Here is a 17,215-nt window from a genome sequence, read left to right as displayed (position 1 = left end):
CTCCATTCAAACTCACCTCCCAATTGACTTGACCCTCAACCCTACTGTACCTAATAACCTTGCTCTTATTCACATTTACTCTTAACTTTCTTCTTCCACACACTTTACCAAACTCAGTCACCAGCTTCTGCAGTTTCTCACATGAATCAGCCACCAGCGCTGTATCATCAGCGAACAACAACTGACTCACTTCCCAAGCTCTCTCATCCCCAACAGACTTCATACTTGCCCCTCTTTCCAAAACTCTTGCATTTACCTCCCTAACAACCCCATCCATAAACAAATTAAACAACCATGGAGACATCACACACCCCTGCCGCAAACCTACATTCACTGAGAACCAATCACTTTCCTCTCTTCCTACACGTACACATGCCTTACATCCTCGATAAAAACTTTTCACTGCTTCTAACAACTTTCCTCCCACACCATATATTCTTAATACCTTCCACAGAGCATCTCTATCAACTCTATCATATGCCTTCTCCAGATCCATAAATGCTACATACAAATCCATTTGCTTTTCTAAGTATTTCTCACATACATTCTTCAAAGCAAACACCTGATCCACACATCCTCTAACATTTCTGAAACCACACTGCTCTTCCCCAATCTGATGCTCTGTACATATAATGTATATATATATATATATATATATATATATATATATATATATATATATATATATATATATTTTTTTTTTTATACTTTGTCGCTGTCTCCCGCGTGTGCGAGGTAGCGCAAGGAAACAGACGAAAGAAATGGCCCAACCCCCCCCCACACACATGCATATACGCACGTCCACACACGCAAATACACATACCTACACAGCTTTCCATGGTTTACCCCAGACGCTTCACATGCCTTGATTCAATCCACTGACAGCACGTCAGCCCCGGTATACCACATCGCTCCAATTCACTCTATTCCTTGCCCTCCTTTCACCCTCCTGCATGTTCAGGCCCCGATCACACAAAATCTTTTTCACTCCATCTTTCCACCTCCAATTTGGTCTCCCTCTTCTCCTTGCTCCCTCCACCTCTGACACATATATCCTCTTGGTCAATCTTTCCTCACTCATCCTCTCCATGTGCCCAAACCACTTCAAAACACCCTCTTCTGCTCTCTCAACCACGCTCTTTTTATTTCCACACATCTCTCTTACCCTTACGTTACTCACTCGATCAAACCACCTCACACCACACATTGTCCTCAAACATCTCATTTCCAGCACATCCATCCTCCTGCGCACAACTCTATCCATAGCCCACGCCTCGCAACCATACAACATTGTTGGAACCACTATTCCTTCAAACATACCCATTTTTGCTTTCCGAGATAATGTTCTCGACTTCCACACATTCTTCAAGGCCCCCAGAATTTTCGCCCCCTCCCCCACCCTATGATCCACTTCCGCTTCCATGGTTCCATCCGCTGCCAGATCCACTCCCAGATATCTATAACACTTCACTTCCTCCAGTTTTTCTCCATTCAAACTCACCTCCCAATTGACTTGACCCTCAACCCTACTGTACCTAATAACCTTGCTCTTATTCACATTCACTCTCAACTTTCTTCTTCCACACACTTTACCAAACTCAGTCACCAGCTTCTGCAGTTTCTCACATGAATCAGCCACCAGCGCTGTATCATCAGCAAACAACAACTGACTCACTTCCCAAGCTCTCTCATCCCCAACAGACTTCATACTTGCCCCTCTTTCCAAAACTCTTGCATTTACCTCCCTAACAACCCCATCCATAAACAAATTAAACAACCATGGAGACATCACACACCCCTGTCGCAAACCTACATTCAGTGAGAACCAATCACTTTCCTCTCTTCCTACACGTACACATGCCTTACATCCTCGATAAAAACTTTTCACTGCTTCTAACAACTTTCCTCCCACACCATATATTCTTAATACCTTCCACAGAGCATCTCTATCAACTCTATCATATGCCTTCTCCAGATCCATAAATGCTACATACAAATCCATTTGCTTTTCTAAGTATTTCTCACATACATTCTTCAAAGCAAACACCTGATCCACACATCCTCTACCACTTCTGAAACCACACTGCTCTTCCCCAATCTGATGCTCTGTACATGCCTTCACCCTCTCAATCAATACCCTCCCATATAATTTACCAGGAATACTCAACAAACTTATACCTCTGTAATTTGAGCACTCACTCTTATCCCCTTTGCCTTTGTACAATGGCACTATGCACGCATTCCGCCAATCCTCAGGCACCTCACCATGAGTCATACATACATTAAATAACCTTACCAACCAGTCAACAATACAGTCACCCCCTTTTTTAATAAATTCCACTGCAATACCATCCAAACCTGCTGCCTTGCCGGCTTTCATCTTCCGCAAAGCTTTCACTACCTCTTCTCTGTTTACCAAATCATTTTCCCTAACCCTCTCACTTTGCACACCACCTCAACCAAAACACCCTATATCTGCCACTCTATCATCAAACACATTCAACAAACCTTCAAAATACTCACTGCATCTCCTTCTCACATCACCACTACTTGTTATCACCTCCCCATTTGCGCCCTTCACTGAAGTTCCCATTTGCTCCCTTGTCTTACGCACTTTATTTACCTCCTTCCAGAACATCTTTTTATTCTCCCTAAAATTTAATGATACTCTCTCACCCCAACTCTCATTTGCCCTTTTTTTTCACCTCTTGCACCTTTCTCTTGACCTCCTGTCTCTTTCTTTTATACATCTCCCACTCAATTGCATTTTTTCCCTGCAAAAATCGTCCAAATGCCTCTCTCTTCTCTTTCATTAATACTCTTACTTCTTCATCCCACCACTCACTACCCTTTCTAATCAACCCACCTCCCACTCTTATATATATATATATATATATATATATATAATATATATATATATATATATATATATATATATATATTTTTTTTTTTTTTTTTTTTTTTTTTTTTTTATACCTCGTCGCTGTCTCCCGCGGTTGCGAGGTAGCGCAAGGAAACAGACGAAAGAAATGGCCCAACCCCCCCATACACATGTACATACACACGTCCACACACGCAAATATACATACCTACACAGCTTTCCATGGTTTACCCCGGACGCTTCACATGCCTTGATTCAATCCACCGACAACACGTCAACCCCTGTATACCACATCGCTCCAATTCACTCTATTCCTTGCCCTCCTTTCACCCTCCTGCATGTTCAGGCCCCGATCACACAAAATCCTTTTCACATATGTAAAAATACAGTACAAAAAAATATAATGTATATGATCAGAAGTGACCTAGTGGACTGTCAAAAATCTGCAATCACTAAGCAATTGAACAATGAGCCTCCAACAAATATTCAACATTGTTAATATTTGTGTTCTGGTTTTGTTACCAAGTGCTCTTCCCAAATCTGTGAAATACCTATATTTTTCGAACTAGGTAAGACTAACTGCTGTGCACCTGCAAAAGTATTTGATACCAATCCCATTTCCAGTTATCTTACAGCGATGGCTTTTTCTTTTCCCTTACTGGTCTCACTGGTGGTGGTTCAGAGATGTCCACTGCCTCCACAGCTTCACTGGCTTCCTCTACTGCCTCTGAAGTTAAGTTCTTCCTGGACTCATATTCGGTTACAAGAGCCTTTCCAGTATCCTTTGCAGTGCGTTTAGCAATTCCTTTAACCCCTAAAGAAGCAATATTGTGACCTGCCCAGGCAGTCTGTCCTACAGCATATAGTGTATTGTCTGCAAGGTTTCCAGCATCATCACTTGTGAGATATCACTTTGACTGTGTTATCAGTAAGACTGGAGGCAAGAGTAGCTGCTGCTGTTTCTAGACTCGTGTAGATAGTGGAGGCTCCCCGAACTGCTCCTGCTGCTACCTCCAGCACGCCCTCAACATTAGACCTCGACTCTTCTTCTTTCTGTCCAGTGAGGTAGCTAATGGCATGGGTGCCCTGTTTATGGATATATGGTGCCAAACTTCTACCTAAGGCCATTGTTGCTTTCCCCACCTGACTCAACAGGTATCCACTGATTTTCACTGCTTTGCCTGACACATTTCTTGCAACTTTAGCTGTAGTGTGCCATTTGGGATCGATTTCCTTTTTCTGTTCTACTGGCTGAACATAACCTTTTAGACTCTCTGAGCCATATGTTATCAGTTCGCTGAGTTTCCCTGCACCCCAAACCACTCCTTTTGATAGTGTCTCTGCTCCTGATGCAATCCGTTCAGCAGTGGACTGGCGGATAATTTTTGTTTGTTCTTCTGAGTCAACTCCCTGTGGAACCACTTGCTCTTGGTATGATGTCATCTGTATCAGAATCTGCTCAAACATTTCTTTTGTTTCCTTGTCCAGTGTGTCTGGAATGATCACACCAACACTTGTGCCTGGTACACTATTAGTAACATCTGGGAACATATATTCCCCATAAAAGGAGTGAAGAACAGGACTCCTGGCTGGGATCAGTGGATATCTCCATTCACCGATTTGAAGAAACCCTCACGCATCATTAGCAGTTACACCACTTCCTATGGGCTGAGGAACAGTAAACACAGCAAGGAAGAAAGGATAAAATGGACTTGTGACTCGACCATCTTTATAGATAAAGAAGATTTGAACACAATTTTCTATTTGGAATATCATTTCTCCCTGCTGGGGTGACATAACTGGAGTCACTATAGGGCTCTCTGCAGCCTCTGCTGGTAGTATCTCTTGCACCTGTGAGTTAGGTGCACTGAGACGAGGATAGGAAACGCTGCCTGTTGATGTTGTAGCACTGTCACTTGATGATACTGGTTCGAGAGACTTAAGGTAGTCATCATATGAGGGTGGAGCATCCTCCATCTGGGAAACCGTATCACTGGTGCATGAAGCAGCTGTTGCCTGAGTATCGGAGAAGTGGTTTAGAACTTCTTTTCTTGTGCACCTCATCTTGTGTTGCATCTCAGCATACTGCTGCACTTTCTCCGCACTGCAGTCAAAGGATTACACCTTCATGGAAAGAGCCTTGTCAATGAGAGATAGTCCCTTCTGCAACACTACTCCAGCCTGGGTATGGAGTCCCTTTGTCACAAGAACAGTGCCATGATCAGTCAGCTTGTAGGCTTCCCTATAAACATTCTCAAACTCCTCCTCTTGTGTAGCTGCTGGTGATGCAGTCAGATTTGATGGTGGAGGGGGCCGGGATGGCGCTGGTTGCTTAGGTGTCTCTGAACTCATCTTTTATGTAAGGATGGCGGATCCCTAATCACCTGGTTGACCTCAAACTAGGACAAGGAGAGCGGTTGGTCGGTCCTCACACCCTTGGGGTCACAAGCTGAATGCTAGTCTGCCGACAACAACATATATATATATATATATATAAATATATATATATATATATATATATATATATATATATATATATATATATATATATATATATTTTTTTTTTTTTCATACTATTCGCTATTTCCCGCGATAGCGAGGTAGCGTTAAGAACAGAGGACTGGGCCTTTGAGGGAATATCCTCACCTGGACCTCTTCTCTGTTCCTTCTTTTGGGAAAAAAAAAAAAAAAAAGGGGGAGATAGGGGAGAAAGAATACCTCCCACGTATTCCCTGCGTGTCGTAGAAGGCGACTAAAAGGGAAGGGAGCGGGGGGCTGGAAATCCTCCCCTCTCGTTTTTTTTTTTTTTATATATATATATATATATATATATATATATATATATATATATATATATATATATATATATATATTTATATGTGTATATATATTTATGTGTATATATATATATATATATATATATATATATATATATATATATATATATATATATATATATATATGTGTGTGTGTATGTATATATATATATTATCCCTGGGGATAGGGATGAAAGAATACTTCCCACGCATTCCTCACGTGTCGTAGAAGGCGACTAGAGGGGATGGGAGCGGGTGGCCAGAAATCCTCCCCTCCTTGTATTTTTTAATTTTCTAGAAAAATGGGAAACAGAAGGAGTCACGCGGGGAGCGCGCATCCTCCTTGTAGACTCAGGTTGGGGTGTCTAAATGTGTGTGGATGTAACCAAGATGTGAAAAAAGGAGAGATAGGTTGTGTGTTTCAGGAAAGGAACCTGGATGTTTTGGCTCTGAGTGAAACGAAGCTCAAGGGTAAAGGGGAAGAGTGGTTTGGGAATGTCTTGGGAGTAAAGTCAGGGGTTAGTGAGAGGACAAGAGCAAGGGAAGGAGTAGCAGTACTCCTGAAACAGGAGTTGTGGGAGTATGTGATAGAATGTAAGAAAGTAAATTCTCGATTAATATGGGTAAAACTGAAAGTTGATGGAGAGAGATGGGTGATTATTGGTGCATATGCACCTGGGCATGAGAAGAAAGATCATGAGAGGCAAGTGTTTTGGGAGCAGCTGAATGAGTGTGTTAGTGGTTTTGATGCACGCGACCGGGTTATAGTGATGGGTGATTTGAATGCAAAGGTGAGTAATGTGGCAGTTGAGGGAATAATTGGTATACATGGGGTGTTCAGTGATGTAAATGGAAATGGTGAAGAGCTTGTAGATTTATGTGCTGAAAAAGGACTGGTGATTGGGAATACTGTGGTTTAAAAAGCGAGATATACATAAGTATACGTATGTAAGTAGGAGAGATGGCCAGAGAGCGTTATTGGATTACATGTTAATTGACAGGTGCACGAAAGAGAGACTTTTGGATGTAAACGTGCTGAGAGGTGCAACTGGAGGGATGTCTGATCATTATCTTGTGGAGGCTAAAGTGAAGATTTGTATGGGTTTTCAGAAAAGAAGAGTGAATGTTGGGGTGAAGAGGGTGGTGAGAGTAAGTGAGCTTGGGAAGGAGACTTGTGTGAGGAAGTACCAGGAGAGACAGTACAGAATGGAAAAAGGTGAGAACAATGGAAGTAAGGGGAGTGGGGGAGGAATGGGATGTATTTAGGGAATTAGTGATGGATTGCACAAAAGATGCTTGTGGCATGAGAAGAGTGGGAGGTGGGTTGATTAGAAAGGGTAGTGAGTGGTGGGATGAAGAAGTAAGATTATTAGTGAAACAGAAGAGAGAGGCATTTGGACGATTTTTGCAGGGAAAAAATGCAATTGAGTGGGAGATGTATAAAAGAAAGAGAAATGAGGTCAAGAGAAAGGTGCAAGAGGTGAAAAAGAGGGCAAATGAGAGTTGGGGTGAGAGAGTATCATTAGATTTTAGGGAGAATAAAAAGATGTTCTGGAAGGAGGTAAATAAAGTGCGTAAGACAAGAGAGCAAATGGGAACTTCAGTGAAGGGCACAAATGGGGAGGTGATAACAAGTAGTGGTGATGTGAGAAGGAGATGGAGTGAGTATTTTCAAGGTTTGTTGAATGTGTTTGATGATAGAGTGGCAGATATAGGGTGTTTTGGTCGAGGTGGTGTGCAAAGTGAGAGGGTTAGGGAAAATGATTTGGTAAACAGAGAAGAGGTAGTAAAAGCTTTGCGGAAGATGAAAGACGGCAAGGCAGCAGGTTTAGATGGTATTGCAGTGGGATGTATTAAAAAAGGGGGTGACTATATTGTTGACTGGTTGGTAAGGTTATTTAATGTGTGTATGACTCATGGTGAGGTGCCTGAGGATTGGCGGAATGCGTGCATAGTGCCATTGTACAAAGGCAAAGGGGATAAGAGTGAGTGCTCAAATTACAGAGGTATAAGTTTGTTGAGTATTCCTGATAAATTATATGGGAGGGTATTGATTGAGAGGGTGAAAGCATGTGTAGAGCATCAGATTGGGGAAGAGCAGTGTGGTTTCAGAAGTGGTAGAGGATGTGTGGATCAGTTGTTTGCTTTAAAGATTGTATGTGAGAAATACTTAGAAAAGCAAATGGATTTGTATGTAGCATTTATGGATCTGGAGAAGGCATATGATAGAGTTGAAAGAGATGCTCTGTGGAAGGTATTAAGAATATATGGTGTGGGAGGCAAGTTGTTAGAAGCAGTGAAAAGTTTTTATCGAGGATGTAAGGCATGTGTACGTGTAGGAAGAGAGGAAAGTGATTGGTTCTCAGTGAATGTAGGTTTGTGGCAGGGGTGTGTGATGCCTCCATGGTTGTTTAATTTGTTTATGGATGGGGTTGTTAGGGAGGTGAATGCAAGAGTTTTGGAAAGAGGGGCAAGTATGAAGTCTGTTGTGGATGAGAGAGCTTGGGAAGTGAGTCAGTTGTTGTTCGCTGATGATACAGCGCTGGTGGCTGATTCATGCGAGAAACTGCAGAAGCTGGTGACTGAGTTTGGTAAAGTGTGTGAAAGAAGAAAGTTAAGAGTAAATGTGAATAAGAGCAAGGTTATTAGGTACAGTAGGGTTGAGGGTCAAGTCAATTGGGAGGTAAGTTTGAATGGAGAAAAACTGGAGGAAGTAAAGTGTTTTAGATATCTGGGAGTGGATCTGGCAGCGGATGGAACCATGGAAGCGGAAGTGAATCATAGGGTGGGGGAGGGGGCAAAAATCCTGGGAGCCTTGAAGAATGTGTGGAAGTCGAGAACATTATCTCGGAAAGCAAAAATGGGTATGTTTGAAGGAATAGTGGTTCCAACAATGTTGTATGGTTGCGAGGTGTGGGCTATGGCCATAATAGAGTTGTGCGCAGGAGGGTGGATGTGCTGGAAATGAGATATTTGAGGACAATGTGTGGTGTGAGGTGGTTTGATCGAGTAAGTAATGTAAGGGTAAGAGAGATGTGTGGAAATAAAAAGAGCGTAGTTGAGAGAGCAGAAGAGGGTGTTTTGAAATGGTTTGGGCACTTGTAGAGAATGAGTGAGGAAAGATTGACCAAGAGGATATATGTGTCAGAGGTGGAGGGAACGAGGAGAAGTGGGAGACCAAATTGGAGGTGGAAAGATGGAGTGAAAAAGATTTTGAGTGATCGGGGCCTGAACATGCATGCTCCCTCAACCACGCTCTTTTTATTTCCACACACCTCTCTTACCCTTACATTACTTACTCGATCAAACCACCTCACACAAGACATTGTCCTCAAACATCTCATTTCCAGCACATCCAACCTCCTGCGCACAACTCTATCCATAGCCCACGCCTCGCAACCATACAACATTGTTGGAACCACTATTCCTTCAAACATACCCATTTTTGTTTTCCAAGATAATGTTCTCGACTTCCACACATTCTTCAAGGCTCCCAGGATTTTTGCCCCCTCCCCCACCCTATGATTCACTTCCGCTTCCATGGTTCCATCCGCTGCCAGATCCACTCCCAGATATCTAAAACACTTTACTTCCTCCAGTTTTTCTCCATTCAAACTCACCTCCCAATTGACTTGACCCTCAACCCTACTGTACCTAATAACCTTGCTCTTATTCACATTTACTCTTAACTTTCTTCTTTCACACACTTTATATATATTTTGTTTTTTCATACTATTCGCCATTTCCCACATTAGCGAGGTAGCGTTAAGAACAGAGGGCTGGGCCTTAGAGGGAATATCCTCACCTGACCCCCTTCTCTGTTCCTTCTTTTGGAAAATTAAAAGAAAAAAAAAAAGAGAGAGAGGGGAGGATTTCCAGCCACCCGCTCCCTCCCGTATTAGTTGCCTTCTACAACACGCAAGGAATACGTGGGAAGTATTCTTTCTCCTCTTTCCCCAGGGATATATATATATATATATCCCTGGGGATAGGGGATTAAGAATACTCCCACGTATTCCCTGCGTGTCGTAGAAGGCGACTAAAAGGGGAGGGAGCGGGGGGCTGGAAATCCTCCCCTCTCGGTTTTTTTTTTTTTTTTTTCAATTTTCCAAAAGAAGGAACAGAGAATTGGGCCAGGTGAGGGTATTCCCTCAAAGGCCCAGTCCTCTGTTCTTAACGCTACCTCGCTAATGCGGGAAATGGCGAATAGTTTGAAAGAAAGAAAAAAGATATATATATATATATATATATATATATATATATATATATATATATATATTCTATCATATGCCTTGTCCAGATCCATAAATGCTACATACAAATCCATTTGCTTTTCTAAGTATTTCTCACATACATTCTTCAAAGCAAACACCTGATCCACACATCCTCTACCACTTCTGAAACCACACTGCTCTTCCCCAATCTGATGCTCTGTACATGCCTTCACCCTCTCAATCAATACCCTCCCATATAATTTACCAGGAATACTCAACAAACTTATACCTCTGTAATTTGAGCACTCACTCTTATCCCCTTTGCCTTTGTACAATGGCACTATGCAAGCATAGTGCTCTGTGGAAGGTACTAAGAATATATGGTGTGGGAGGCAAGTTGTTAGAAGCAGTGAAAACTTGTTATCGAGGATGTAAGGCATGTGTAAATGTAGGAAGAGAGGAAAGTGATTGGTTCTCAGCGAATGTAGGTTTGTGGCAGGGGTGTGTGATGTCTCCATGGTTTTTTAATTTGTTTATGGATGGGGTTGTTAGGGAGGTGAATGCAAGAGTTTTGGAAAGAGGGGCAAGTATGCAGTCTGTTGGGGATGAGAGAGCTTGGGAAGTGAGTCAGTTGTTGTTCGCTGATGATACAGCGCTGGTGGCTGATTCGTGTGAGAACTGCAGAAGCTGGTGACTGAGTTTGGTAAAATGTGTGAAAGAAGAAAGTTGAGTAAATGTGAATATTATTATTATTATCATTATTATTATACTTTGTCGCTGTCTCCCGCGTTTGCGAGGTAGCGCAAGGAAACAGACGAAAGAAATGGCCCAACCCCCCCCCATACACATGTATATACATACGTCCACACACGCAAATATACATACCTACACAGCTTTCCATGGTTTACCCCAGGCGCTTCACATGCCTTGATTCAATCCACTGACAGCACGTCAACCCCGGTATACCACATCGCTCCAATTCACTCTATTCCTTGCCCTCCTTTCACCCTCCTGCATGTTCAGGCCCCGATCACACAAAATCTTTTTCACTCCATCTTTCCACCTCCAATTTGGTCTCCCTCTTCTCCTCGTTCCCTCCACCTCCGACACATATATCCTCTTGGTCAATCTTTCCTCACTCATTCTCTCCATGTGCCCAAACCACTTCAAAACACCCTCTTCTGCTCTCTCAACCACGCTCTTTTTATTTCCACACATCTCTCTTACCCTTACGTTACTCACTCGATCAAACCACCTCACACCACACATTGTCCTCAAACATCTCATTTCCAGCACATCCATCCTCCTGCGCACAACTCTATCCATAGCCCACGCCTCGCAATCATACAACATTGTTGGAACCACTATTCCTTCAAACATACCCATTTTTGCTTTCTGAGATAATGTTCTCGACTTCCACGCATTCTTCAAGGCCCCCAGAATTTTCGCCCCCTCCCCCACCCTATGATCCACTTCCGCTTCCATGGTTCCATCCGCTGCCAGATCCACTCCCAGATATCTAAAACACTTTACTTCCTCCAGTTTTTCTCCATTCAAACTCACCTCCCAGTTGACTTGACCCTCAACCCTACTGTACCTAATAACCTTGCTCTTATTCACATTTACTCTTAACTTTCTTCTTCCACACACTTTACCAAACTCAGTCACCAGCTTCTGCAGTTTCTCACATGAATCAGCCACCAGCGCTGTATCATCAGCGAACAACAACTGACTCACTTCCCAAGCTCTCTCATCCCCAACAGACTTCATACTTGCCCCTCTTTCCAAAACTCTTGCATTTACCTCCCTAACAACCCCATCCATAAACAAATTAAACAACCATGGAGACATCACACACCCCTGCCGCAAACCTACATTCACTGAGAACCAATCACTTTCCTCTCTTCCTACACGTACACATGCCTTACATCCTCGATAAAAACTTTTCACTGCTTCTAACAACTTTCCTCCCACACCATATATTCTTAATACCTTCCACAGAGCATCTCTATCAACTCTATCATATGCCTTCTCCAGATCCATAAATGCTACATACAAATCCATTTGCTTTTCTAAGTATTTCTCACATACATTCTTCAAAGCAAACACCTGATCCACACATCCTCTACCACTTCTGAAACCACAGTGCTCTTCCCCAATCTGATGCTCTGTAGATGCCTTCACCCTCTCAATCAATACCCTCCCATATAATTTACCAGGAATACTCAACAAACTTATACCTCTGTAATTTGAGCACTCACTCTTATCCCCTTTGCCTTTGTACAATGGCACTATGCACGCATTCCGCCAATCCTCAGGCACCTCACCATGAGTCATACATACATTAAATAACCTTACCAACCAGTCCACAATACAGCCACCCCCCTTTTTAACAAATTCCACTGCAATACCATCCAAACCTGCTGCCTTGCCGGCTTTCATCTTCCGCATAGCTTTCACTACCTCTTCTCTGTTTACCAAATCATTTTCCCTAACCCTCTCACTTTGCACACCACCTCGACCAAAACACCCTATATCTGCCACTCTATCATCAAACACATTCAACAAACCTTCAAAATACTCACTCCATCTCCTTCTCACATCACCACTACTTGTTATCACCTCCCCATTTGCGCCCTTCACTGAAGTTCCCATTTGCTCCCTTGTCTTACGCACTTTATTTACCTCCTTCCAGAACATCTTTTTATTCTCTCTAAAATTTAATGATACTCTCTCACCCCAACTCTCATTTGCCCTTTTTTTCACCTCTTGCACCTTTCTCTTGACCTCCTGTCTCTTTCTTTTATACATCTCCCACTCAATTGCATTTTTTCCCTGCAAAAATCAACCAAATGCCTCTCTCTTCTCTTTCACTAATACTCTTACTTCTTCATCCCACCACTCACTACCCTTTCTAATCAACCCACATCCCACTCTTCTCATGCCACAAGCATCTTTTGCGCAATCCATCACTGATTCCCTAAATACATCCCATTCCTCCCCCACTCCCCTTACTTCCATTGTTCTCACCTTTTTCCATTCTGTACTCAGTCTCTCTTGGTACTTCCTCACACAGGTCTCCTTCCCAAGCTGACTTACTCTCACCACCCTCTTCACCCCAACATTCACTCTTCTTTTCTGAAAACCCATACAAATCTTCACCTTAGCCTCCACAAGATAATGATCAGACATCCCTCCAGTTGCACCTCTCAGCACATTAACATCCAAAAGTCTCTCTTTCGCACGCCTGTCAATTAACACGTAATCCAATAACGCTCTCTGGCCATCTCTCCTACTTACATAAGTATACTTATGTATATCTCGCTTTTTAAACCAGGTATTCCCAATCACCAGTCCTTTTTCAGCACATAAATCTACAAGCTCTTCACCATTTCCATTTACAACACTGAACACCCCATGTATACTAATTATTCCCTCAACTGCCACATTACTCACCTTTGCATTCAAATCACCCATCACTATAACCCGGTCTCGTGCATCAAAACCACTAACACACTCATTCAGCTGCTCCCAAAACACTTGCCTCTCATGATCTTTCTTCTCATGCCCAGGTGCATATGCACCAATAATCACCCACCTCTCTCCATCAACTTTCAGTTTTACCCATATTAATCGAGAATTTACTTTCTTACATTCTATCACATACTCCCACAACTCCTGTTTCAGGAGTATTGCTACTCCTTCCCTTGCTCTTGTCCTCTCACTAACCCCTGACTTTACTCCCCAGACATTCCCAAACCACTCTTCCCCTTTACCCTTGAGCTTCGTTTCACTCAGAACCAGAACATCCAGGTTCCTTTCCTCAAACATACTACCTATCTCTCCTTTTTTCACATCTTGGTTACATCCACACACATTTAGGCACCCCACTCTGAGCCTTCGAGGAGGATGAGCACTCCCCGCGTGACTCCTTCTTCTGTTTCCCATTTTAGAAAGTTAATACAAGGAGGGGAGGATTTCTGGCCCCCCGCTCCCGTCCCCTCTAGTCGCTTTCTACGACACGCGAGGAATACGTGGGAAGTATTCTTTCACCCCTATCCCCAGGGATAATATACATATATATATACATATACACATACACATACCTACGCACATATACACACACACACACATACATATAAATACATATGAAGAAATGTGAATAAGAGGAAGGTTATTATGTAGAGTAGGGTTGAGGGTCAAGTCAATTGGGAGGTAAGCTTGAATGGAGAAAAACTGGAGGAAGTAAAGTGTTTTAGATATCTGGGAGTGGATCTGGCAGCGGATGGAACCACCGAAGCGGAAGTAAATCATAGGGTGGGGAAAGGGTGAAAATCCTGGGAGCCTTGAAGAATGTGTGGAAGTTGAGAACATTATCTTGGAAAGCAAAAATGGGTTTGTTTGAAGGAATAGTCGTTCCAACAATGTTGTATGGTTGCGAGGTGTGGGCTATGGATAGAGTTGTGCGTAGGAGGGTGGATGTGCTGGAAATGAGATGTTTGAGGACAATAAGTGGTGTGAGGTGGTTTGATCGAGTAAGTAATGTAAGGGTAAGAGAGATGTGTGGAAATAAAATGAGCTTGGTTTAGAGAGAAGAAGAGGATGTTTTGAAATGGTTTGGGCACATGGAGAGAATGAGTGAGGAAAGATTGACCAAGAGGATGTATGTGTCGGAGGTGTTGGGAACAAGGAGAAGTGGGAGTCCAAATTGGAGGTGGAAAGATGGAGTGAAAAAGATTTTGTGTGATTGGGGCCTGAACATGCAGGAGGGTGAAAGGCGGGCAAGGATTAGAGTGAATTGGATCGATGTGGTATACCGCTGTTGACGTGCTCTCAGTGGATTGAATCAAGGCATGTGAAGCGTCTGGGGTAAACCATGGAAAGTTGTGTGGGGCCTGGATGTGGTAAGGGAGCTGTGGTTTCGGGCATTATTGCATGACAGGTGGAGACTGGGTGTGAGCGAATGGGGCCTTTGTTGTCTTTTCGTGGCGCTGCCTCGCACACATGAGGGGGAAGGGGGATGTTATTCCGTGTGTGGCGGGGTGGCGATCGGGGTGAGCAGGGGCAGACAGTGTGAATTGTGTGCATGTGTGTATATGTGTGTGTCTGTGTATGTATATATGTGTGTACGTTGGGATGTGTGGGTGTGTATGTTTGCGTGTATGGACGTATGTGTGTGTGCATGTGTGTGGGGGTGTGTTGGGCCATTTCTTTCCTCTGTTTCCTTGCGCTACCTCGCAGGCGCGGGAGATAGCGACAAAGCAAAATAAATATATATAAATATATTTATTATTTTGTTTTGTCGCTGTCTCCTGCGTTAATAAGGTAGCGCAAGGAAACAGACAAAAGAATGGCCCAACCCACCCACATACACATGTTTATACATACACATCCACACACGCAAATATACATACCTATACATCTCACGTATACATATATATATATACACACACAGACATATACATATATACATATGTACATAATTCATACTGTCTGCCTTTATTTATTCCCATCACCACCTCGCCACCCATGAAATAAGAACCCCCTCCCCCCTCATGTGTGCGAGGTAGAGCTAGGGAAAGAAAACAAATGCCTCATTCGTTCACACTCAGTCTCTAGCTGTCATGTAATAATGCACCGAAATCACAGCTCCCTTTCCACATCCAGGCCCCACAGAACTTTCCATGGTTTACCCCAGACGATTCATATGCCCTGGTTCAATCCATTGACAGCACGGCGACCCCAGTATACCACATCATTCCAGTTCACTCTATTCCTTGCACGCCTTTCACCCTCCTGCATGTTCAGGCCCCAATCACTCAAAATCTTTTTCACTCCATCTTTCCACCTCCAATTTGGTCTCCCACTTCTCCTCGTTCCCTCCACCTCTGAAACATATATCCTCTTTGTCAGTCTTTCCTCACTCATTCTTTCCATGTGTCCAAACCATTTCAAAACACTCTCTTCTGGTCTTCAAACCACACTCTTTTTATTACCACACATCTCGCTTACCCTATTATTACTTACTCGATCAAACCACCTTACACCACATATTGTCCTCAAACATCTCATTTCAAGCACATCCACCCTCTTGCACACAACTCTGTCCATAGCCCACACCTCGCAACCATACAACATTGTTGGAACCACTATTCCTTCAAACATACCCATTTTTGCTTTCGGAGATAATGTTCTCGACTTCCACACATTCTTCAAGGCTCCCAGAACTTTCGCCCCCTCCCCCACCCTATGATTCACTTCCGCTTCCATGGTTCCACCTGCTGCCAAATCCACTCTCAGATATCCAAAACATTTCACTTCCTCCAGTTTTTCTCCATTCAAACTTACCTCCCAATTGACTTGACCCTCAACTCTACTGTACCTAATAACCTTGCTCTTATTCACATTTACTCTCAACTTTCTTCTTTCACACACTTTACCAAACTCAGTCACCAGCTTCTGCAGTTTCTCACATGAATCAGCCACCAGCGCTGTATCATCAGCAGATAACAACTGACTCACTTCCCAAGCTCTCTCATTCACATCAGATTGCATACTTGCCCCTCTTTCCACAACTCTTGCATTAACCTCCCTCACAACCCCATCCATAAACAAATTAAACAATCATGGAGACATCACACACCCCTGCCGCAAACCTACATTCGCTGAGAACCAATCACTTTCCTCTCTTCCTACACATACACGTGCCTTACATCTTCGATAAACCTTTTCACTGCTTTCAACAACTTGCCTCCCACACCATGTATTCTTAATACCTTCCATAGAGCATCTCTATCAACTCTATGGTATGCTTTCTCCAGATCCATAAATGCTACATACAAATCCATTTGCTTTTCTAAGTATTTCTCACATACATTCTTCAAAGCAAACACCTGATCCACACATCCTCTACCTCTTCTGAAACCACACTGCTCTTCCCCAATCTGATGCTCTGTACATGCCTTCACCCCTCTCAATCAATACCCTCCCATATAATTTCCCAGGAATACTCAACAAACTTATACCTCTGTAATTTGATCACTCACCTTTGTCCCCTTTGCCTTTGTACATTGGCACTATGCAAGCATTCCGCCAATCCTCAGGCACCTCACCATGAATCACACATACATTAAATAACCTTACCAAGAAGTGAACAATACAGTCACCCTCTTTTTTAATAAATTCCACTGCAATACCATCCAAACCTGCTGCCTTGCCGGCTTTCATCTTCCGCAAAGCTTTTACTACCTCTTCTCTGTTTACCAAATCATTTTCCCTAACCCTCTCACTTTGCACACCATCTC

At 43.0% G+C, this 17,215-nt stretch overlaps 1 protein-coding gene and 1 pseudogene across 1 annotated transcript in view; one reads left to right on the top strand and one right to left on the bottom strand.

Annotated features, from left to right (window-relative positions):
* The window catches only part of Pyroxd1 (pyridine nucleotide-disulfide oxidoreductase domain 1), a 140,585-nt gene that overhangs the window by 26,236 nt on the left and 97,134 nt on the right, over window positions 1–17,215 (top strand). The gene's annotated exons all lie outside the window — the stretch shown is intronic.
* On the bottom strand, window positions 3,238–5,249 carry LOC139747229 (protein spartin-like; annotated as a pseudogene).

This window comes from Panulirus ornatus, chromosome 68, assembly GCF_036320965.1.
Source record: "Panulirus ornatus isolate Po-2019 chromosome 68, ASM3632096v1, whole genome shotgun sequence".
NCBI classification, from domain to species: domain Eukaryota; kingdom Metazoa; phylum Arthropoda; class Malacostraca; order Decapoda; family Palinuridae; genus Panulirus; species Panulirus ornatus.
Note: the sequence above shows the minus strand (reverse complement) of the source record. Positions and strands in the feature narration are given on the sequence as shown.